General features: G+C 35.0%; 1 pseudogene; it reads left to right on the top strand.

The window, feature by feature from the left end:
* Window positions 1-23,377, top strand: part of LOC101542679 (tRNA-dihydrouridine(20a/20b) synthase [NAD(P)+]-like) — a 94,738-nt pseudogene extending 71,361 nt beyond the window's left edge.
* The last annotated feature ends 3,097 nt before the right edge of the window (window positions 23,378-26,474 follow it).

The following is a 26,474-nucleotide window of genomic DNA, read 5'->3' as shown; positions in this document are numbered from 1 at the left end:
TAAATTATTATAATTATATAATTTATATTTAATATATTTATATTATATTTTTCTCATTGTCTTCTAATTTTTATCAAAGATTCTTTTATGATCTTTCTGCTTTCAATATTCTGTCTTTATCTTTGTTATCATCCTGATGATAACATCTTCCCATTTTTATGCCAAGGATCTCGGTAGGTACCTCCACTTTTCAACTCCGGACATTCTTAATTACAATAAATTTAACAAGTACTTCTTATTTATTAATCAAAGGCCTTGAAATCAGATCTTCATCTATAACGTACACTGATGGAAATATAGGCATATTTTGCATAGGAAAATAGTGGAGCAGAAATAAGGTCAGATGAGAAGCACCAATGAGGGCCATATCAGGGGGTTCAGGAACAAAGCTGGTGTTAAGAAGTGATAGAGCTGATTATCCAAAACATAGAGTCAACAACACTGAAATCAAGAGACCATAACTTTAACAACTAAAATTAGCAAGAAAACTTTTAAAAAGTTATACTGGAGAGGGAGGGCTATAGAAAGGAACCTGAAAATATAATTGCAGGGAAGTTGACAATGGTGGTGAGATCAGTGCTGCCCAATTTTGTTTAAAATTCAACAATGAGTAACTTTGTAAATCATAGTACTTTAATAAACTTGAAAAAGACTAGTAGTTCTTTTTTTAAATATTTTTATTGAATCACCATGTGGAAAGTTACAAAGCTTTCAGGCTTAAGTCTCAGTTACATAATGCTCAAACACCCATCCCTTCACCAGTGCACATATTCTACCACCAAGAACCACAGTAAACCTCGCCCCCACCCCCGCCCCACCGGCCCCCCACCCTGCCTGTGTAGCCGATAAATTTTGCTTTAATTTCTCTTTACTTTGATTATATTTAAAAAAAAACACAATTAATGTTTGGAGTCCCTCCCCCCCCCCAGGGTCGGACCTGCTGGAAAGGAAGCATTTGATATTTTTTTTTCCATTGCTGAGAATAAAGAGATATGAGGTCGTGTGGCCACAATAGTGGCCTCGAGGTTCTGGATTTCTGTATTTTAGTATTTTAGTAACTAAGTCCAGAGGAATTCCTGCCAGAAGTTGAATCATTGCTAGCTCATACCTCTATGCTACTTTATATTCCACATATGAGTGCAATCTTTCTATGTCTGTCTCTTTCTTTCTGACTCATTTCACTCAACATGATACTTTCCCTGTTAATCCACTTATATGCAAATTTCATGACTTTACGTTTTTTAACAGCTGCATGGTATTCCACTGTGTAGATGTACCAAAGTTTATTTAACCAGTCATCTGTTTTGGGGCACTCCGTTTTTTTACAGATTGTGGCTATTGTAAATAGTGCTCAATGAGCATAGAAATGCAGATGTCATTTCTACTATACCTTTTTGCCTCTCCGGGGTATATTCCCAGGAGTGGTATTGCTGGGTCAAATAGAGCTCAATTTCTAATTTTTTGAGAATTGACATATAGTTTTCCAAAAGGGCTGAACAAGTAGGCATTCCCACCAGCAGGGAAGGAGAGTCCCTTTCTCCCCACATCCGCGCCAATACTGGCAGCTTTTGTGTTTTTGGATGTGGGCCAGTCTCTGTGGTGTGAGATGATATCTCAATGTTGTTTTAATCTGCTTCTCCCTGATGATTAGTGATGTCGAGCATTTTCTCATGTGCCTCTCAGCCATTCGGATTTCTTCTTTGGGGAAGTTTCTGTTCATTTCATCACCCCATTTTTTGATTGGGTCGGCAGTTTTCTTCTTGTGGAGTTCAACCAGTGCCTTGTATACCTTGATATCAACCTCTTATCGGATGGGTATTGGGTAAATATCCTTTCCCATTCTGTATATTGTCTTTGTACTTTGGTCACTGTGTCTTTTGAGCTGCAGAATTTTCTTAGTTTAAGGTAGTTGTATTTATTTATCTCTGTTTTCACTTGCTTGGCCAGTGGCGTATCAGCTTTGAAGATACTGTTGGCTAAAATGTCCTGGAGGGTTTTGCTGACCTTGTCTTCAATGTACCTTATGGATTCTGTTCTGATGTTAAGGGCTTTAATCCATTTCGATCTGACTTTTGTTCATGGTGATAGGTGGAGATCTGAGTTCCATTTTTTTGCATATAGCTCTCCAGTTTTGCCAGCATAATTTGATAAACATGCTTTTCTTGCTCCACTTCACATTTCTTGCTCCCTAATTAAAGATTAGATGATCATACATTTGGAGTTGTGTGTCGAATATTCAACCCTGTTCCATTGGTCTTCAGCGCTGTCTGTTTCAGTACCATGCTGTTTTAATTACTACCAAAGAGAGAATGGCTGCGGTGCTTGGGGGCGGTGTGTTGGCCACTAGGACGGCAGTCGGAGGGGTGGGAGATGGCTGGGGTGCTCAGGGTCCAAGGAACCGGCTGGGATGCAGGAAGGGTGAATCCTGTATTTGTAAATTAGTGACCACTGGACTAGAGATGTTACTGACTGGATTCCATGGGACTTCAAAACAACGCCTAGGCCCCACCTACGAGATGGTCAGACTTCTTCATCAAGACCCTGAATGAACTGTTTGAGGCTCTTTGTGTTCCTGGAGAGTGCAGATGCCATTGGGCTACACTAGCACGCAACAGGGAGGAATGGAGGTGTTACTGGCACCCGCTCCAGCAATTTGATGAGCAACGGGATGAGCGATACAAGTGATAGTATTTAAAAAATAACATTTTATTATATTCTGAAAATATTATTCATTTTCCCTTCTGGTTAATTTTTTTCTGAGTCTGTATGAGAGTGATATTTGCCTTAGAGAATGATCTGGGAAATAGTACAGTCAGTATACCAAAAGTTTTGGGAGTAGTAATGTAGTATTAATATTTTTTATATTGAAAGATTTGATAAATATCAAAAAGAACACAATTGTCACAGGAGACTGAACAACTAACTCTCACTGAGGTATGGGTCTGGCAGAGAGAATATCAGTAAGTAAACAACAAACTTAAATGAGTAGCTAAATTAGCTCAAATTAAAATCATTTGCCAATATCTCTACTACAAAATGATGATTAATGCTCTTTTGCATTATTTACGAAGCTTTCTCATGAAAGACAACACACTGGAACATAAGACAAGTACTAAAGCACAAAGATTTAAACTATAACAGTTATCTTTCCAGATAACAAGGGAATAAAATACAGGAACTCACCCATAAAAAGTGAACTGGAAAAAACCTCAAATATTTAGAGAATATATAGCATATAGTATTAGGAGTGCATTAATGAGTAAATCAAACTTTTTTTAATCCTGAGAAAAATTAAAATCATAATACAGTTATCAGAACTTATTGGAAATATCATACACTAAAAGATAAAGAATAACATTTTTAATCATACATGACGTTATGGCTGCATAAAGACAAAATAAGAAAACTTAACAGAACAATTATTGGACAGGAAATTGATACAACAATCATACTTCTCCCAAAGTTATCCAAGGTTCAGATTAGTTTAATATCCATTTTTACCACACTTTAAAGATATATTACCGCTTATCCTTATAATCTTCCCCCAAACTGAAGAAATTTTACAAACAGTTTTTATGGGCTCATTGTCCTGGTAACAAAAGACAAAGACAGGAGCCAGATACAGAGCGCAGAGGGTATAGGGCTTTTGTCTTGCACACACTCAGCTGAATTTGATCCCTGGCACCATGTATGGTTCCTGAGCACCACCAGAAGTGATTCCTGAATGCAGAGCCAGGAGTAATCCCTGAACACCACGAGGTGTTTCCCACCCAATTAAAAAATACAATGACGTCACAAAAAGAAAACTATACAATATCCCTGATGAGGTATAGCATATCACTACCAAATGTTATTTATGCACCAATGTAACTAACAATGGCTCAAAATAGAGAAAGCAATTAATTAACTATACCAAATTAACAAAGATAAAAATTATGGTCATGATATTTGGTCAAATACAATTTTTGAAAATATGTAGCACTCATTTACTGTAAATAATCACTAACTTGAGAGGTCTACATGAAGTTTACATGATACAAACCCATAGTTAAATCATCCTCTGTGTCTTAAACCAGAAATATTTTTCCTATAAATTGGCTGGATATAAAGATACCTACACTCACAAATATTATTAAACATAATATTGAAATTACATTCTATGGCACTTATGCAAAAAGGAGAAAGTAAAAGATCCAAATCTGAAATAAGTAAAACTCTCATTATTTGCAAGTGAAATGACATAGAAAGTTGTGTTTATATATTCTAGATAAAAAATAACAATGTGATTTACAATTGCATCAAACTGCATTAAATACGTAAGAATTAATTTAGCAAAGAAAATAAGGTTTTATGCATAAAAATCTGCCACAATTTGAAGAAATAGAGGACCCAAGGAAATGGAAAGCTATCCAATTATCATGGATTAGAATAATTAATATTGTTAATAATTATTATCCTATTCAAAGAATTATACATATTTTGATTATGCAGATTTAATAAAGATGGACTGTTAATTTATGCCACAGGAAACATGAAAATAAAATGGAAATAAAAATCTCATTAACAAATCTGTTTGGTAAATTATATAGTCTCATAAAAAGAAAAAAATTATCATTTATATCTCATGCAAATATTTTGTCTTAAAGTGAATTGGAAATTTTAGGGTTTATATAACTTCAAAGCATAAGATAGAATGAAAACCAGAAGATAAATACTGTTTTCAGTATTGACTTCTGGGAGCCAACTTCATTATCAAAGGAAAGTAAAACAAAGAAAATCAATCTACTAAATTTAAGAAAATACTTGTACAGTGTGCATCCAACAAACAGATGGCATAATATTCATTATCAGACATATATATATCCAAGGAGCATATGCACACACAAAACTAAAAAAATTAAAACCTCATCAAATATGGGAGCAGAGCTTAGCAGACATTTTGCTAAAGAGATCAGTACAGATTGTCGTTAAAAGTTAAAAAGAAATACCATATGACACAGCAATTTTACTCCTAGGTATCTGCTGAAAGAATACAAAATCACTGATTTAAAAAATGTATCTACAGACGAATTTTCATCAGAGAATTATTTACAATGGCTAAATTCTGGATACAAAGCAGGTGTCCAAACAAAGATTAATAAAGACAGTATATACGCAAAATGGAAAGCAATTTATGTTTAAATATTATATTTTTAAATTGCTATAACGGTGGAAAATGCACAGCATTAAGCTAGATGAAATAAGAAGTAAAATAGAATAGTAAATGAAAGATTGCATATTTTTAGTAGATTTTTGTATCAAGGGTACAGAAGACTCAGCGCTAATGCTAATGACTTAAACAAAAGATATGTAAACGTGATACATAAACCTGTGGGTGATTACTTTTTCTTCCTTTGCATATATGTAGTTTTTATTTTTCAGAAAGAAGACACATTTGACTAAACGTGAGTAGATTAAACATGATATTTTAGTCAATTTAGCCATAGCACTGTAGCACTGTCGTCCCGTTGTTCATCTATTTGCTCAAGCGGGCACCAGTAACGTCTCCATTGTGAAACTTGTTGTTACTGTTTTGGGCATATGGAATACCCCACAGGTAGCTTGCCAGGCTCTGCTGTGCAGGTGAGATACTCTCGGTAGCTTGCTGGGCTCTTCGAGAGGGACAGAGGAATCAAACCTGGGTCGGCCATGTGACATCCTCTTTTTAAAGACCTTTGTAAGAAGCTTCTTTAATATTCTTGTTTTTCTAAAGATAAGTTTTTTAAAACTTCACATTGAGCCTTTCAAAAGAACAAAAGAGTTTGGAATATGAAATCATTACATATACGTTGAACTTTCTTTCTAAATAAATTCTGGACTTTGTACACAGAGTTGAAGGATTACCTATCAGTTGTGCTGATATTATCTAGCTGAGTTAAGGATGAAACAAAAATAGCCTTTTAAGATTCCTATAACTATGACAATATACTATTTTATTAAGATGATGATAAGATCGGGCTGGAGCGATAGCACAGTGGTTCGGCGTTCGCCTTTCATGCGGCCAACCCAAGTTCGATTCCTCCGCCCCTCTCGGAGAGCCCGGCAAGCTACTGAGAGTACGGAGCCCGCACGGCAGAGCCTGGCAAGCTACCCGTGGCATATTGAATATGCCAAAAACAGTAACAATAAGTCTCTCAATGAGAGATGTTACTGGTGCCTGCTCAAACAAATCGATGAGCAACGGGATAACAGTGACAGTAATGATCAGGCTAGGTAATTATACTTCACAATTTGCTCTTGTCAACTATTTCTTTTCATACTGGAACCTCATTGAACTTGTTACCAAAATATTGTCTTTGAAAAATATGAGGGATTTTAAGAAGCAGACTGCAATAAGATTTATTCATCTTGAGCAAACAATCCCAGGTTTCCTAACTCACGTTCATATTTACACTCAATTTTTTCCATATGCCTTCCTAATATGTGGCATTTTTTAGAATTTATCGTCTATGTATCAAAATCAACCTTTTGAACAGTAATGCTGTTTAGAAATAAGCAAGTGTCATTTTTCTTTACCTTTGATTTATATCAAGTTCATACTACATAGAAAATTAATAGTTCTTCAAAGTATACAGTATTGTGATTAATGAATAAAAAATTCTAGCAAGGTTTAAATACAGGATGCCTGAGTAAAGGAAAATTCTTAAATGATAACGAAGTACCAGAGATAGTAAGTACTCTCTATGAAGTTTAATTCATTTAATTGTTTAGAAATATACAAATATTCAAAATTATTAAAACATCATCCAAATTCTCACAGTAAGTAATGATGAAGGGTTTAACTACAGACAGAGACAATAAGTATAGCAAAGTTAATTTACTAAAATAGAGAAATTTTATGATAAGTTTCTTTGCTTCTCAATCCCAATGGTAGTTATTAATCAGTAACCCTCTCCAGGACCATCACTACCTTTTGAATTTAGACTGTGAAGTTTACAAAAGAAAATAATATAGTAAATGTTTTTCTAGTTAAGAGTAGGTCTCCTAGAAAACAATTTATACTTAGGTTAATAATGAAATTGTGTAAAAGTACCCAACTAACTTCACTATGTTTTGTTTTAACATGTAACTCTCACACCATATGAGAAAAGATTTATGAAATAAAATTATTCATTTTAGCAGAATATTAGCCATCTTTGTCAACATGGGCAGTGGGTTATGCTTAGACATGATTACTGGCTCTGTGCTCCAGAATGCTCAGGGAACCATACATCGTGCTGGAGATAAACCCAGGTCAGCCACATGCAAGGCAAGCATCTTACCTGCCGCACTACCTTCCCAGCCAAACTTTACCAATAATTAATTAAACATAGAGAAATTCTAAGTGTAATAAAAATAAAATAATTATCACACAGAAAGTAAAAATAAATCCACCATTGCAAAAGCTGCCTAATCAATTTCATTGATAAAATGATTTCCTCCTATAATCCATTCTTGTGTTCCATATTACTACTCCCTCCATGGATGACTATCCTTTATTCACAGTGCCCTATATGCTGCTCTGTTAGGAATTCAGGCTTCTTCATCATCCCTCAAAAAAAAAAGCAACTCAATTTGCTCTGTTAAAAATAATTTACACAGAGGCAATTTGCTCTGTTAATAAGAATTCACACAGAGGCCAATAAGAACATAGTTTCTGGGGAGTTTTCATATTATTGTTATATAAGGGGAGGCTACACTGTAATCAGGTCCAGAAAGAGGGAACTCAAAGGTTGTAGTGAATGTTCTGCACACAGGAAGCAATCTCTAATACTGCATAGCCATCCCGAGCACTACCCACAGAAAAATACAAAGTACCACATGGAATAGTACCCCAGAGAACAAAATAATATATAAATGGTAAATTTAGATATATATAAGGGGAAGGCCTGATTTACATTAGCTTAAACATAATGCCAGACCTCATTGCTATGGTGACTCTGAAATTTGTTGGTTATGTGTACTGAGAATTTTATCTGAATTCACTCTGCCTCAGTGGCATTGTTATAAAGTGAAACACTAATAGTGTTTGATTAATTGTATTCAATAAGAACTATAAAATATAATCAATTAATATAGTTTTAATGTAGAAAAAACTGGAGAGATATATGCAAAAATATGGACTCAGATCTCCACCTATCACCATGTACAAAAGTCAGATCGAAATGGATTACAGACCTCAACATCAGACCAGAATCCATAAGGTACATTGAAGACAAGGTCGGCAAAAACCTCCACGACATTGTAGCCAATGGTATCTTCAAAGCTGACACGCCACTGGCCAAGCAAGTAAAAACAGATAAATAAATGGGACTACCTTAAACTAAGAAGCTTCTGCACCTCAAAAGACACAGTGACCAAAGTACAAAGACAATATACAGAATGGGAAAGGATATTTACCCAATAACCATCCAATAAGAGGTTGATATCAAGGATATAGAAAACACTGGTTGAACTCCACAAGAAGAAAACTGCCTACCCAATCAAAAAATGGGGTGATGAAATGAACAGAAACTTCCCCAAAGAAGAAATCCGAATGGCTGAGAGGCACATGAGAAAATGCTCGACATCACTAATCATCAGGGAGATGCAGATCAAAACAACAATGAGATACCATCTCACACCACAGAGACTGGCCCACATCCAAAAACACAAAAGCTGCCAGTATTGGCGCGGATGTGGGGAGAAAGGGACTCTCCTTCCCTGCTGGTGGGAATGCTTACTTGTTCAGCCCTTTTGGAAAACTATATGTCAATTCTCAAAAAATTAGAAATTGAGCTTTATTTGACCCAGCAATACCACTCCTGGGAATATACCCGGAGAGGCAAAAAGGTATAGTAGAAATGACATCTGCATTTCTATGCTCATTGAGCACTATTTACAATAGCCACAATCTGTAAAAAAACGGAGTGCCCCAAAACAGATGACTGGTTAAAGAAACTTTGGTACATCTACACAGTGGAATACCATGCAGCTGTTAAAAAACGTAAAGTCATGAAATTTGCATATAAATGGATCAACAGGGAAAGTATCATGTTGAGTGAAATGAGTCAGAAAGAAAGAGACAGACATAGAAAGATTGCACTCATATGTGGAATATAAAGTAGCAGTGAGGTACAAGCTAGCAATGATGCAACTTCTGGCAGGAATTCCTCTGGACTTAGTTACTAAAATACAGAAATACAGAACCTCGAGGCCACGATTGTGGCCACATGACCTCATATCTCTTCTTTCTTAGCAATGGAAAACAAATTATCAAATGCTTCCTTTCCAGCAGGTCCGACTCTGGGGAGGGGGCGGGGAAACTCCAAACATTAATGGTGAGTTTTTTTGTTTGAATGTAATCAAAGTAAAGAGAAAGTAAAGCGAAATTCATCAGCTATACAGGCGGGGTCGTGGGACGGGGGGCAGGGGTGGGGGCGAGGTTTACTGTGGTTCTTGGTGGTAGAATATGTGCACTGGTGAAGGGATGGATGTTGGAGCATTATGTAACTGAGACTTAAGCCTGAAAGCTTTGTAACTTTCCACATGGTGATTCAATAAAAAAATAAAAATAAAAATAAATAAATATATATTTTTAATGTAATGCTTAGATCACAATAACCACCAATAAACACTGAGTACAATTATCATTACAGTAACTATCATCACTTTAAAACTTAAATGCGATAACTCATCTGTCACATTACTTAGGATGAGTATTTGGACTAACACAAATTTTACTATACCATTCAATCACTTGAAACAATCCTGCAAATAGATGTTGATTTCACATATTGAATAAATTGAGGTACATAAAATTAACTGAAGAAGCTGGAATTGAATACATGAAAAATATATGGTAAAAGTTTGTAAGATATTCACATATATAAAATAAACTGCTTTCATAATTGTATTATAGTTAGGTATATCCCTGACTAAACTGGCCTAATAGTGAAGCTTTTAAGAAAGTTCATAAAATAAATATTTCCTGATTCAAATTCTAGATTCACAACTTATAAGAGCTAGAATATGAGGAAAATGTCTCTATCACATACTTATGTTTCCTCATCTATAAGATGGAATGTAATAATACCTTCTTTATGGCAACTATTAAGACTATATATGCACATGGTTTCAGGCTGCACCAATAGCACAGTGGGTAGGGCGTTTTCATTGCACGTGGCGGACCCAGGTTCGATTTCAAGCATCCCAAATGGTCCCCTGAGCACTGCCAAGGGTAATTCCTGAGTGCAGAGCCAGGAGTAATCCCTGTGCAATGCTGGGTGTGACCTCCCACCAAAAGGAAAAAAAACAAAAGGTTTATCATAAGGCCAGGAACATCAAAATTTTATGTGAATATAATAATATTTAATTTAATTTTAGATGCGACATACCCAGTTCCTTAATGTACAACTTTCGAAAGTCACATTTTTTTCCAAAAATATAGTTTAGAATCATGATATGATGGGGTTGGAGTGATAGTGCAGTAGGTAGGGTATTTCCTTTGCATGTTGCCAACACAATTATGATCCTCAGTATCTCGTCTGGTCTTCCCCAGCTACCAGGAGTAATCCCAGAGTGTAGAGATATGAATAAGCTGTGAGTACCTTCTGATGTGACCCCAATACCACTCCCAAATATAAACCAATCGAGTCATGATATGCTATATTGCACACAAATTTTATACACTCAGTCTAGTCTCTATGTTACCTCTTTCAATATTCCTAGCTCTCATTTTGTACTCTGATTATTTTTTTTATTGATAGGTAAAATTTTGATGCATCGTTTTACTCACTTATTCATCACCCATATATTCCATATCTTCTACTTGTGTCCACATGTTAATTCCAGTCAAACTAATTGTTTTTGTACATGTCTTCAGGTTTGTAATTCAGTACTCAAAATTTATTACAGATCAATTTTACACCACCAATATATGAAGAGTAGCATACCACATTTGATTGGGTTTAAAGTAGAAGGCGACCAATTTTAGGGGGATACATATATAGATTTAAGCACACAAAGCTCAACCTTAAACAACATGTTAGTAACCACATAGAGAAAGGCTTAATGAATTCTCAGTGAAATTCAACAATCTTCACATACTTTCCTCTAATAAAAGTTTTTTTCTCATTGTTAGTGGATTATTCATAACAAACAATACAAATAAATTATTTTGGTTTTGTTTTGGAGGCAGGGTTGGGGGTTTTTGGATTGCAAAATGGTAGTGGGAAGGTGTAATGGTGGTGGGATTAGTGTTCAAATATTAACTGTAATCAAATATTGTGAACAACTTTATAAAAAGAAAATTAAAAATTTTAAAAAATCACAGATCAGTAATGTATATGAATATATAATTTATTTGTTAACCTTGGTATAACATCATCCTGTATTTGTTCTTCTCCTGTGACTTATTTTGCTCAGCATGAAACCATTCAGTTAACTCAAGTTACCAAAACAGATTTTATTTTTACTGACTGCATATTTATCAGTTGGGTATATATGCCACAGTTTCTTTATAAATTATCTATTACTAGACATTTGGGTTTCTTCATAGTCTGTGAAGTAGCAATGAACATAGTTGCGCAAATAACTTGAATTAATTTTTTCTGGGATTTTTTGGTAGATATATAGAATTTGAATTAATTGGACGATGGGAGATTAATTTCTATTTTTTAAAATCTCCATATTGTTTCCATAGAGGTTAAATCATACCACATTCCCACCAATAGTTAATAAGAATTCCATTTTTCAATAGCCACTTGTTAAATCCAACAAACCATTCTCATTGGTGTGAGGTGATAACTCAATGACATTTTGACCTGTGTTTCTGATACTAAGTGATGAACAATTTTTCATATGCTTACTGGTCATCCATATATCCTCTCATTGGAAGTGTTTGCCTTTTATTCCCATTTTTATTGGATTATATATTTATTTATATTGAGTTTTGTGAGTGCTTTATAGATTTTGAATGTTAGTCCTTTATCTGAAGTATTGGGTGTGGATATTTTCTCCAAATCAGCGTGGTCTCTTTTAATTTTGGCTTGAGATTATTTTGCCTTTCAGAAACATTTTCTCTTCATATAGTCCTTGTTATTTTTTATTATATTTGTCATTAGAATCAGGTCATTGAAACCAACTTTAAGGTCAAGAATGGGCAAAGTTTTGCACATGTACTCCTCAAAATATTTTATGATTTACATTATAGTCACTAGGTCTTTGAATCCCTTTGACTTTATTGTAGTCTGTCTATAAATGTCACTGTCATACCGTTCCTCATCGATTTGTTCAAGCGGGGACCAGTAACATCTCTCACTGAGAGTTATTGTTACTGTTTTGGGCATATACAGTATGCCATGGGTAGGTTGCCAGGCTCTGCCGTGCGGGCTCGATACTCTTGGTAGCTTGTCGGGCTCTCCGAGAGGGGTGAAGGAATCGAACATGGGTCGACCACGTGAAAGGCAAACGCCCTACTGCTGTGCTATCGCTCCAGCCCTCTGTCTATAAATATAAGAATTTATCACTAGGATAGCATTTCTGATCTATCGATCTGTCAATCTTATTTTTATTCCAGAACCGTGCTGCTTTTATTAAATATACTACAAAGTCTAGTTAAAAGTAAGGAAATTCACTGCCTCAAAGAGTGAATTCACTGCCTCAAAGAGTGAACTAAGAAAGCAACAGATTTTTCTTAGTGTGGCTTTGTCTTTTGTGGGGTTTGTGCTTTCCAAAAATTTGAGTAGTGGTCTTTCTAATTCCTTGAAGTGTGTCATATAAAGTGATCTATAGCTTTCATCAATATTTAATGCTTTGGGGTACTAGTTTAAACTTTTTATTTCACTCTCTTCTAGTTTATTGTTTGCATATAAAAGTTCAACAGATTTTTGTATTGATTTTGTACCCTGCTGCTCTGCTGCACAGATTTTTAAACTTTACTTTTGTTTTTACTTTAGGGCCACACCACATGGTGCTCAGGACATCCTTCTGAGCTCAGAGGTCACTGCTGGGGATGGAGGTTAGGGTGCATATGGGGTACTGGGGATCAAAGTCAGGTGGGCCACGTGCAAAACATGTGCCCTGACCACTGTATTACTTCTCCAGTACCTGATTTATTATTTCTTTTTAATTGTTTTAATGAAGACACCATGGCTATTTACAAAGATGTTCATAATAGAATTGTTTTAGGCATACATTATTGGAATGCCAGTTGCCCCATCAGTAATCCCAGGGGCCCTGACATTCCCTAGCCTGCCCCCTAGCAGGAATATAACAGATTTATTTGATATTACTTGCTTCAACATCTTAAAAAATTAGAAAATTGAATCACTGAAACGTAGATCAACAAAACTAATTTTGTAGTGACAAGCTGCTATATGACAAAAGCAATGAAAACTGTTTTTTTTTTTTTGTTTGAGGGGGCCACAGCTGGCCATGCTAATGGTTTGTTTCTGCCTCTGCACTCACCCTGGCGGAGTTTGGTGACCATGTTTGGTGGTCTTGGCATGCCAAGATCAAACCCTGGTTTGCTGCATGCAAGGTAAGCAACTTACCCACTATACCATTTCTCTGACCACAACAATGACCATTTTATGCTTATTGAACATCCACATGTCCTCTTTGTGTACATGTCTATTCATCTCCACTCTCATTTTTTTTTTCATTTTTGACCCACACCTTGCACCCCGTAGTGCTCAGGGGTTACTTCAAACTCTGCACTCAGGAATTTTTCCTGAAGGTGCCTGGGGCAAATTATGGGATGCCGGGGATTGAATCTGGGTCAGTTGCAGGCAAGCTAAATGCTCTAAACCCTGTATTAACTCTCCAGCTCCTCCACTCATATTTTTATTCAATTATTAGGTTTTTGTTGTTGAATTTGTGAAGGCTTAGTATACTTTGTATATCTTGTTATTACTCCATTATTTCATGTAAATTAGAAATATTTCTTTAATTCTTAAATTCAATTACTTTTATTGTTAAAATGTATTAAGACACAGTATTTTACAAAATCACGTATAGTTAAATTTTGGGCTTAAAACCTTCAAAGCCAATCCCATATACAACGTGAACTTCCCTCTACATATATCCCTAGTTTCTTCCAACATTTGAGCTGCACTCCATGTGAGGCACATTTTTAAGTTTGGGTGTTGTATTTCTTATATCATGTTTTCAGCTTTATTCATACTTTGGTTCAGATATAGATATAAACATCCACACTGCAAATGAGTCTGAGGTGTCTACTACATCCTGCTCACCTCTTCTTATTCCTCCACTCAATTGATTTTCTACCCTATCACTCTAGTTCTATAATTTATGGACCAGAGTAATCTAGGCATTATTCATTGATATTTTCCATTTCCTTGTCCTGTCATTCTATATACCACAGATTAGTGATATCATCTAGCACTTGTATTTCTTCTACAAACTTGCATAGCTTTACATGATGTCCTCCAGTTCTATTCAAGTTGCAAAGATTTGCTTGATCCCATTCTTCTTTTCAGCTGCATAGTACTCTATATATAAATATATATTTATATGTATATATATGAATGTGTGCATATATATTATATCACATTCTATTCATTCACTGTTACAAATTGGTCCATCATTAAATACTTAGATTGATTCCATACCCTAGATATTGTGCTTAGTGCTGCAATGGAGAGTAATGTGCATAAGTCCTTCTAAAAGAACATTTTTGTGTTGGTGTAGATACCCAGAAGTGATATTTGGAGTTGTGGGGAAGTTCAATTATCACCTTACTACAAAATCCCTGTACTATTTTTTCATAGGGGTAGAACTTGATAAGATTTCTGCTAGCAATGGATGAGAGTTCATATTCACCACATCCTACAAACACAGATTGTTTCCATTAATTTTATATATGCCATTCTCACTCTTAGGTTATATTTGTTAACTTGATTATATTTTACTGATAATAAGTGATGATGAAAATGTTTGATATGCCTATTGGGTACTCTTCTGTATTCTTCAGAGGGGTGTCTGTTCATGTTCTTTCCCCATTTTTATAGGGGTTTTGAATTATTTCTTATGATCTTTGTGAATTATTTATATTTCTTGAATAACACATTTTAATCTGATATGTTTAGTAAAAACTATTTTTCCCATTCAGTTTGTTATCTTTTAAAGTTTTAGCTAGTGTTTCTTCAGTCATGAAGAAACTATTTAGAATAATACAGTCCTGTTTATATGTTGTTTCTATTGTGTTTTGGACATTTGAATAATATTATTGAAAAGGCCTTTGAGGTATTCTGTCCATACATTCTTCAATGTATTTTATGGACTCTCGTCTGACCTCAAGGTCTTCAGCCTACTTAGTATTGACTTTAGTATCAGTTTCATTTTCTTTCATCTGTCTTTCCAGTTTTCCTAGCACCATTGGAAGGGCTATCTTTACTCTACTTCAAATACCCAGCTATATCTTTGAAAATTAATTTACCATAGATCTAGGGATTTGCATTTTGGTACTCAGTCATAAAACATTGGTCAGAGTTAATCCTTATTCCAGTACTACGAATTTGTTCATCATTGCTTTATAGCATAGTTTCAAGTTAGGTAATGAGACAACACAATTTCTTATTTCTCAGTATTTCTTTGACTATTTGGGGTATTTTATCCTTCCACACAAATTTTGTTATCAAATGTTCTAAGCCCTTGAGGATTATCATCTGTATTCTGGATGGGTATTGCACTGAATCTATATAATAATGTAGGCAGTATGGTCACTTTTGCAATATTGATTCTTATATTTTATGAACATGGAATGACTTTTCATTTACTAAGATCATCTCTTTTTTTGTGTCACTTGTAGTATTCAAGGTATCTATTTCTTACATCTTTTGGTATGTTGATTCTTAGGTACTTGAGGGTTTTGATGCTATTTATAATGAACTAGACTTTGTTCTATTTCCTTTCTGGTTCAGTATTTGCTTAAAGGAATGCAAAAACAAAATTTTATTTGCTGAATTTGCAGGTAGCTGAATTATTCTATTGTTCCTAGAGACATTTAGTAGACTCTGTATGATCTTCTACGTATAATATCGTGTCATCTGAAAACATTGTTTTTACTTCTTTTCCAATATGGGTCACTGTTTTAGTTTTCTTGCCTGATTGTGATTGCATGGACATCTTAAACAATATGAAATCAAAGTGAAATAATGGGCATCCTTGTCCTGCGCCTGAACTCAGTTAGGGTATTTTGAATTTTTCACCATTGGCAATTATATTGGCTGTGGCTTGGTTTTTGATGCAATTACTGTCTTGAGGAAGGTTCCTACCACCTGAACATTGCTGAAGTCTTTTATCATAAATAGTTGTTGGAACTTTGCAAAATATTTTTATGAATCTATTAATATGATGATATGATTTTTATAATTCATTTACTTAATATGGTTCATTGTGTTAATTGATTTTTAAATATCAAACTATACTTACATCCATAGGATGAATCCCACTTTATCATGATGTATGTGATTTTTAAAATGCTCTTGGATTCTATTACCTAAGACTTGATTGAGGATTTTTGCATTGATATTCATTTTGGAAACTGGTCTGACATTTTTCTTATAGTGTTTCGATATGCTTTTGGTATTCGAGTAACACTGACTTCATAGAAGCTCTTATGAAGGATTCCTGTCTCTTTAATATTTTGAAAGAGCATAAAAAGTAAATGTAGCACGACTTAAGAGTTTGATAAAACTCGCCAGTATGAGTTGGATCTGGGCTTATGTTCCTGGGAATATTCCAAATTGTTTTTTTTTTATTCCCAATTAATTTGCTTGCTTATTGATTGCCTATTTAGGTTTCTTCTAACTCAGTTTTGGGAGACTATATTCTTCTAATAATCTGTTCATTTGTTTATGGTTCTCCAGCTTAACAGAGTAAAGCTGTTGATAGTAACTTCTAATACTAGCTTGAATTTCTGAAGTGTCTTAAACTTTATTTCCTTTCAGATGTGATCCATTTAATTGAGGCATTTTCTCATTTTGATCTACTGAATGTATCCAAATACTTACCTGTGTAGTATATTCATTTTAAAATTTTACTCCTGATTTTATTGACACTGTTACATTCTTTATTTCCATATCATTGACTTATGTTCCTATTTTTATTTTCTACATCCTTCTACTTGTCTTGGACTCATCTAATTATCATTCACCAGGCATTTAAGAAGTGTATTTAAATTGCTTATGTTATCTCCAACATAGATTTGATTGCTATAAATTTCCCCCGGAAGTATAGTTTTTGTGATGTCACATATATTCTGATGGCTTACTTCTCTATCATCATTAGTTTCACAGAATAACTTTTTTTTTCTTTGATTTTTTATTTGATCCCATTGCTATTTAGCAACATTTTTCTCATGCTCCATGTGTTGGAGTTCTTTTGGCATCTTTATTTTTCATTTCTATCTTCATGGCATTGTGTTCTGAGAGGCTGCTGTATAATTTTTATACTCAAAATCAAAACCTTTTGTATTTTGAGTCTTGCCCAAGTATGTGATTTAATGTGGTGAATATATATGTACTTAGTTTTATTGAAAATATAAACTTGGTTTATTGAAAATATGTACTTAGTTTATGTACTTGGTTTATTGAAGATGGAGGGCCTGTATTAATCCCAATTATTTGTGTGTCCCTATTAATCCAAATTCTTTAAGTTCCTCATTTAGGATTCTTGTATACTTACTGATATTCTGTTTGGTTGATTTGCATAATAGTGATAATGTAATGTTAAAGATTCCCACTACTATTCCCACTACATATTGTTTCCATCAATATGTTTATTTTTGTTTGTTTCTTTTTATTTTATTGAATCTCCTTGAGTTGCAAAGTTCCAAGTTTCTTCATGACTGGGATTTAGTTGTACAATGTTCAAGCAATCATCCATTCACAAGTGTCCACTTCCTCACCAGTGTCCCCAGTTTCCATTTGCTCCACCACTCACCTCTATAGTAGAAAATTTACATTTTTCTTTTAAACACTGTGGTGTGCAATGTATGAAAAAATGCTCTATATCATAATAATCTGGTAACTGGAAATCAAAAGAACAATGAGATCCTAACTCACACCAAAGAGACTGGCATTCATCACAAATAACAAAAACAATCAATCAAAAAATTGTGGATGGGAAATAAAAGGGATCCTCATTCATTGTTATTGCAAATGTCAACTGGTCCAGTCTTTTTGTCCAATATTATGGACATCTCTCAAAAAGCTAGGAATTGACCTTGCATTGGCTATTCCAGAGATGTGATGTTATACAATGTGGATTTCAAGAGCTTTTGATATATTTATTTAAAAAAATATAATGAGTGTTTATATGTGGGTTCATTAAGTCTATAAAATGCTTTGGGGAGCACTGACATTTACAGAATGCTAATCCTTCTGATTCATGAAATGGGACTGTTTTCCATTTTTTTGTCCTCTTTATTTAATTTTGTAGTCTTTTGTAGTTTTCTTTGTATAGGTCTTTCATTTCTTATTTATTTATTTATTTATTTATTTATTTATTTATGCTTTTTGGGTCACACCCAGCGATGCACAGGGGTTACTCCTGGCTTTGCACTCGGGAATTGCTCCTGGTAGTGCTCAGGGGACCATATGGGGTGCTGGGATTCGAACCCGGGTTGGCCGCGTGCAAGGTAAATGCCCTACCTGTTATGCTATCGCTCCAGCCCCCATCATTTTCTTTTTTTTTTTTTTTTTTTGCTTTTTGGGTCACAACCCAGCGATGCTCAGGGGTTACTCCTGGCTTTACACTCAGGAATTACACCTGGCGGTGCTTGGGGGACCACATGGGATGCCTGGGATCGAACCCGGGTCGGCCGCGTGCAAGGCAAATGCCCTACCCACTGTGCTATCGCTCCGGCCCCCCCATCATTTCTTTTTTAAAGCTGATTCCTAGGTACTTGGTTTTTCTGAGGCACAATTACAAAGGTATTTGCTAATTAATTTCTCTCTATATTATTATTTGCATATACAAAAGCTGAGCTGGAGCGATAGCACAGCTAGTAGTGCGTTTGCATGCATGTGGCTGACCAAGGTTCAATTCCTCCGTCCCTCTCGGAGAGCCTGGCAAGCTATCGAGAGTATCTCGCCCGCACAGCAAAGCCTGGCGTATTCGATGTGCCAAAAACAGTAAAAACAAGTCTCACTTGGAAATGTTACTGGTGCCCACATGAGCAAATCGATGAGTAACGGGATGACAGCAATACAGTGATCCAAAGGCCATGGACCTATGCTTGTTAATTTTTTAGCCTATCACTTTACTATACAATTCTATTATTTCTAGGAGCTTCTCTGTATAGTCTTTAGGTCTTTCTAAATATAGTGTCATCTCATCCACAAATAGAAAGATATTAACTTCTTTTCATGCCTTGATAGCCTTAATATGTCTTTCTTGCCTATTAGCTATGGTAAGCATTTCCAATATTACATTGAATAGTAATAGTGAGAGCAAGCATCCTTGCTTGCAACTGACCTTAGAGGGATTTCAGTTATAAACTATTAAGTATAAACTTTTGCTGTGTGCTTGGGGTAAATCACTGTAACTGTTAAAGAAATCTTTTACTTCAACTCTCACTTTATTAAGATTTTTTTCTTATCTTATGAATGAATGCTGCATCTCGTCAAATGATTTTTTCTACATCTACTGATATGATAATGCAATTTTTATTTGTTCTTGAATTAATATGGTGTGTTACATTGATTGACTTGCACATGTCAAAAATTTTTTTATCGCTGGAATGGATCCCACTTGCTCATGGTGTAAGACATTTTTATGTGTTTTAGGTTTGATTTGTTTTTATTTTGTTGATGTTCTTTATATTTATGTTCATCGAAGAGATAGTCCTAAAGTATTCCTGTTTGTGTCCTCTCTGTCTACTTTTGTTACCAGATTAATTTTCACCTTGCAGAAACTGGAAGAATTTCCTTTTCTCTAATTTCATGAAAAAAACTGAAAAATGATAGTGGGTTTTTAAGGGTTTGGAAGAAGTCACTAGTGACCTTTCAGGAGACTTTTGATTGTCATTTTGATTCTTTTGATAGCAATTGTTCTTAGTGTTTTTTATCTCCTTGGTTCAAGTGTGGGAGGTATGTCAAGAAAGAGGAGAACCTAGAAGATTTGGATAGTTTGGGACTCCTATAACCTCCCAAGTTTGTGCCATTTGCTTTTATAATTGCTTCCCATTTATTGCACTCCGAGCCATTATTTATCCTATGAATTCAGGTGTGTTTCCTGTCAGCAGGAAATCAGTGGATTTTACGTCCTGAAAACGGAGCCACTCTATGATTTTTTGTTTATATACTTAAATGTCCCCCCTTTTTGTTCAGTAACTGTGAGATACACAGTTACAAATTTTTCACTATTGGGTTTAAGTAATATAATGTTCCAACACCCATCCCTACACCAGTGTACATTTCCCACCACCAATGCCCCCAATTTCCCTCCCACCATACCCTTCCCCACCCTGTATCTATGGCAGAAACTTTTCTTCTTTCTTTCTCATTCTACAACTTTTTTTAATAAATTTTTATTGAATCACCATGTGGAAAGTTACAAAGTTCTCAGGTTTATGTCTCAGTTATACAGTATTCAAACACCCATCCTTTCACCAGTGCCCATATTCCACCACAAAATAAAACAGTATACCCCCCATCCCCATCCCCCCTCCCCCAACTGTATAACTGTTGAATTTCACTTCATTTTCTCTTTACCTTGATTACGTTCCATATTTCAACACAAAACTCACTATTGTTGTTGGAGTTTTCCCCCTAGAAAGACAGCCCTACTACCAAGGAAGCATTTGATAACTAGTTTTCCATTGCTGAGAATGAAGAGATATGTAGCCCCACTGCTCCAAGTACATAACTCTTTTTTCCCCCTTTTTCCTTTTCCTTTTTTTTCCCTCATCCCCCTTCCTGCGCCTCTTAGTATGGTGGACGCCATGCCGCATTTCTCCCCGAAAATGGGAAACAATGAGGAAAGAGGGATATTTCCTCTTCTCGGCCAGCTTGGGGTTGTTGCTTAGTTCACAGTCCAGAGAAATGGCTGCTACTTTGATTACCTTCAATATTTCAACAAAAAACTCACTGTTATTATTTGGAGTTTCCACCCCAAGTCAGACCTGTTAAAAAGGAACCGTTTCACATTGCTGACAATTATAGATGTTAAGTCTATAATTGTTTTGGATTTCTGTATAAAGTCCAGGGAATATTCCGCCAGAAATTGCATAGCCCAGCTCACAGTCCCAGTGCATTTTTGTAAGAAGTTGCGCTGGATGCCAAAATGTGTTAGGTCTCTGGAATCAAAGTCTTTAGGCCCAGAGGGTCCGTTTCACTCTCAGCAACTCCGCATTTATCTGGGCCGAGGGTGTGCCGGTTACACCCACTTCCCATGATTCCCTAGGAGCCTCAAGTGTAAAAACTGTATACCTCTGGGTTAGGAGTCTTAGAAGATGGCTCCTGCCATGTGGATGTTGCTGCCGCCGCCATTTTCCGTGCAGGAAGACAGGGTTGGGAGGAAAGATCCATCCCCGGGCAGCGAGGAGTTGTAGCCCAGCTCACAGTCCCAGTGCATTGCTGTAAGAAGCTGCGCTGGATGCCAAAATGTGTTAGGTCTCTGGAATCTAAGTCTTTAGGCACAGAGCTCTCATTCTACAACTTTTAATAGGAGTGTTTACTCCATTGGCTTTCAGAGAAATTATTGATATAAAGTGCTTGTTTGCATTTTCTGTTTGGATTTAGTTGTTTTTGAAACTGAGCAAATGTTTTATTGGCATATTTTACTAACTGTTGCATGTGTTGTTTATTTATAGAAAATATAGGCAACTCTTTTTCTTCTGAGAATGTTTTCAATCATCCTTCAAATCTAAATAACAACTTCACAAGGTAGTAAACTCTAGGTTAAGGCTTTTTTTATTCAATATTTTGACAATGTCTTTCCACTCTTTTCTTGCTTGAATGGTTTCATATGAGAAATCTGTTGTGATTCTTATGTTATTTCTTTCTATGTGAGGTTTTCTTTTCGCTTGATACTGTAGTCTGAATCTCTTATTGGTTTTACCGTTTTGATTATAATGTGCCTTTGATACTTTTCTGCTTGGTATTTTTGGGGCTTCTTGAATTTGTGCATAAGATTCCCTGCAAAGACTGGGAAATTTCTAACCTATTATCCCTTCCACCAGTCATTTTCCCCTTTTTCTTTTTTCTCTCTTGTTATTACAATAATTAGGAGATTATACTCCCCTTGCAGTTACGTCCTAAGTATAGTACATGTTTCCAATCTATTCTTAAACTCCTCTTTTCATTTTTAACTTCATTATTGATACTGGACTATATTTTCTTCAGCTTTACTTCTAATGTACTACAAATTCTAAATTCTGTTACTATAGCTTGATTTTAATTTTTTTTTCAGTTTCATTTATATGGGTTCTTTCAAAATTTGCATCAATTCTTCTCTAAGTTGATTGAGTTTCTCTTTCTGTGGTTACACAATTTTCAGTGTTTTTGCATATACTGTTAATTTCAGGTCATCAACTAAGCTAAAGAATCCTTGGTTTGGGGGTTATACCTGGTGGTGTTCTGGGACAAAGGGATGTTGGGAGAGAACGAGGTTGGCTGCATACAAGGGAAGCACCCTAGTCCGTGTACTGTCACTCCAGCTTAAGACTCAAGAATTTTAATGAAGTTGATGAAGTATCTCTTATAGTCTGGCCTTGTGAGAATGGAGCAGACATTAACTGTGGCTGCCTACAGAGGTAGTCAATGACAAAATATTATGGGACTTGCTTATCAAATAAGCCAGAGCTTGTTCATGATATCCTAAAACAAGTAAGAAATCAAGTGGAAATTTCAAGTTTTTCAGTATCCATTAAAATAGGTATCCATGATGATCTTACAAGAACTATATATTTCTGTCCAAAGGCTGAAGCAACTTCAGTTTCCTGATTACAATCCATGGAAAACTACTGAAGAAAGACATCAACAGGTTCACTATCAGGTGATTTAAATCATTAAGGAAAATATGTACATAAATATGTGTATATATATATGTAATTACTAATGGGGACATCAGAAGATCAAAGAAGCAGAAAATATGTGCTAAATTACTGGAACAAATGGTGTGATGGTTGCAAGAGAACACTTAACAAACCCTATACGCCTGATATGTAGAAATCCCTCTGACATGCGTCTGGAGTGGGTTGTCATTGCTTTTTAATTTGATGCTTCTTTTATGGTTTTTTTGGTCAACATTTTATGTACATGATGGAAAAAATAACTTCAAAGCAGGAAGGAAAGAGATTTTGATGATTTAGTCAAACACATCAGCAGTCTTAGGTTACCGTATGTGATTTTACTGAGTTTCTTAAATTATTTTAACCCATTTCATCTCATAACTACAGTAAAAATATTCTGATCACATTGTGGTTTTTACTTTAAATCAGTGGCTTTAAAACAGTCTTTGGCTACATCTTTAGATAGGATTAGATTAATCTCAAATATTACAGTTTGAAAACTTTTAAATGGTTCAAACATTTCTATCATACAAGGTCCAAACTGACAAAAACTACCCTTGAATGGAAATATGGACTTATTTTTTATGTGAATCTTTCCTGAGAGCAATCATATTTTTAATGTTTTTAATAAAAAGTTTTAGTATGAAAGTGACACTTCTATAAGTTAATATGAAATTTGCTTTTGCTGAAAATAAATGCAGAGAAATAGAACAAATGCCAACATCTATGTAAGAAAGAAAAGAATAAGGAAGTTTTGTGTAGGATTGTATTGTCAGCTTACATTAAAATATAATTTGAAAATATAAAAAAAGAATTTTGATGAACTTGAGGACTTACCTGGGTTCTATTCTTGTCTGCCAGCAAAGCTTAGCTCCTTAGATTTCCCATTGTCTTAGAGTTCTGTGGGTGAATGACAGACAGATTTTAAATTGCTGCTTACCTAAGTTCTAATATATTATTGATAATAATGGTCTATTGCTTATGTTGCTTTAATTCATAATATCATCATTAACATATTTAAGTATGGCAGGTAGATGCAGATTTAGTGCCCCCCTTTTTACCAGTGGCAATACACTGACATTTTATCACTAACTAGATTCATAGAATTGAGGGAAGGATAAAACATTCTCAGTCAAAGAACAGCTAAAGACAATTTTGCACACAATCTAGTTCTGGAAAGATTACCAAAAGGCCTGCTGTAAATACAAAGTTCAGACAACAGAAATTACCTACTCACAGAAAAAGAGAAAAATCTTTGTCATACCATAATATCTCTAAATGTTAATATTATTGTTAAATCTTAGTGTTAATAACACTAATTTGAAAAGATATGCTCACATATCTGTCCATTGTAGCATTATTAATATTTGGAAAGATACGAAACAACTCAAGAGCTTCTCACAGGTATACATAAAAATGGTGAATTTTATTCAGCTACAAGAAAAATATAAGTATTTCCTTTTTCTACAACATGGAGTGAGCTAAAGAAGGTCACAAAAATCAGTTTAAATCAGATGGGCAAAAAATACTGTGTGGTATCCCTCATATGTTATATAAGATATAAAGCAAGCAAAGATGAAGTATTCAATGCAAATAAATTTTATGTACTGACCAAAGAATAGGAAGTTCTAAAGAGGCAAAATGGGGTAAAAGGGTCCAATAAACTGTAGTGAATGGATACTGCTACTTTGGTGGTGTATGCAGTTTATTCAAATTGTATTTCCCAAACTCCTGAACGTTCCCATTTTTATGAGAAGGTGTTATTTCAATAATAATACTGAAAAGTAAAAATAAAATCCTACTTGGCTAATTTATTTCTTTATACATCTTCTGAAAAATTATTTTTGCAAGATTAAGCTGTGTTAGGTATGTAAAAATATTTTTAATGAAGAAATCATTCAGCTGCTTAGCTCAACAGCATAAATTTGATCTTCTAATTAGTATTCAACTCAGTATCTTGGACAAAAAACCACTGCTTCCACCAAGAGGTGGTTTAAATCACATAAATCATAGATCAATGAAAGAATGAATGAACTGAGTATAGTACAAAAGTAAAGATTTAGCTGAAAATAAGTTAACTGTTTCCTTAAAGGAATTCATTAAATCTACCATGATATAAAAACAAGTAAAATTCCTTCACAGATTCATTTGAGTTTGAAAAAAGTAGATATTTACTTTTATTTTCTGTCTATGAAAATTTTCGCCTTTAATATACTATTTTTATGGCAGGACAAAAATATTAGAGGCACAAATAGGCTTTGGCTTAGTAGAAAATATGCATTTACATTACTTTATGAGCTAATGATTGGTTTTCATTGAAAATTCAAACTGAAACTGAAAAATGAGTTTCCACTTTTAGGAATAAAGGAATGCATAAAGTTCTTCAACCAAATTCTTGTAACTGTCTCTATATCAATATACACATTTATGAATACTGCTATGTAGTTTAAGATTTTTGTAGTAAATTTTTTAAATTTTCATTTTATCTTTCTAGTTCTTTCCTCTTACTGTTTATTTATAATTCAAAACATTTTAATGCTACCTAAACATTACACAATCATTTAAACAAATACATCTTCAAAAATGACATATTATGAAAGTTTCTTGGGATAGTGGTGGTAAGCCTCTCCCTCACCACCTGTGCTTCCAAAAGCTCTGGTAATCATGACCACTTCCCACAACTCCCACCATTTAAACTCTTTGGTCCAGAGTATATTATGAAGTCTCTGGACTGCAGGACACTTTTTAAATACTCAAAAACTAAAATTCCCATAGGAGCCCACCATATTAGATGGGAAAATACCATGGAATCCAATAAAACTCAACAAACATAAACAATAACACAGAAGGGACAGCTACAACAAACAGCTTAGTAAGTCCTTAGATAAGTACTCAATAACCTCCTTTTATTTTTTAATCTTTTTAAAATTTATTTATTTATTAATTTGTGAATCACTGTGAGGGTACAGTTACAGATTTATACATTTTTGTGCTCATGTTTCCCTCATACAAAGTTCAAGAACCCATCCCTTCACCAGTGCCCATTCTCCACCACAAATAAACCCAGCAACCCTCCCACCCTCCCTAATCCCATCTCCTCGCGCCCCACCCTGTCACTGTGGCAGGATATTCCCTTTTGTTCTCTCTCTCTAATTATTTAACTTCCTTTTAAATTAATTTTTTTTACGAGCAATGTCACTGCAAAATTCATATGTCTGTGTTGGGAGGTTGGGAGTCGTAGGAGGTGGCTCGGCTCTCGCCACGTGGATGTTGCCGCTACCATTGCCATTTTCCGAGCAGAAAAACAGGGTGGAGAGGGAAAATCCCTCCCTGGGTGGCACGGGGTTGTAGCATAGCTCACAGTCTAGATGTATTTCTGTAAGAAGATGCTCTGGGTGCCAAAATGGGTTAGAAGACCTCTCGGATCATAGTC

The sequence above is a fragment of the Sorex araneus genome, chromosome X (assembly GCF_027595985.1).
Source record: "Sorex araneus isolate mSorAra2 chromosome X, mSorAra2.pri, whole genome shotgun sequence".
Taxonomy (NCBI): domain Eukaryota; kingdom Metazoa; phylum Chordata; class Mammalia; order Eulipotyphla; family Soricidae; genus Sorex; species Sorex araneus.
Note: the sequence above shows the minus strand (reverse complement) of the source record. Positions and strands in the feature narration are given on the sequence as shown.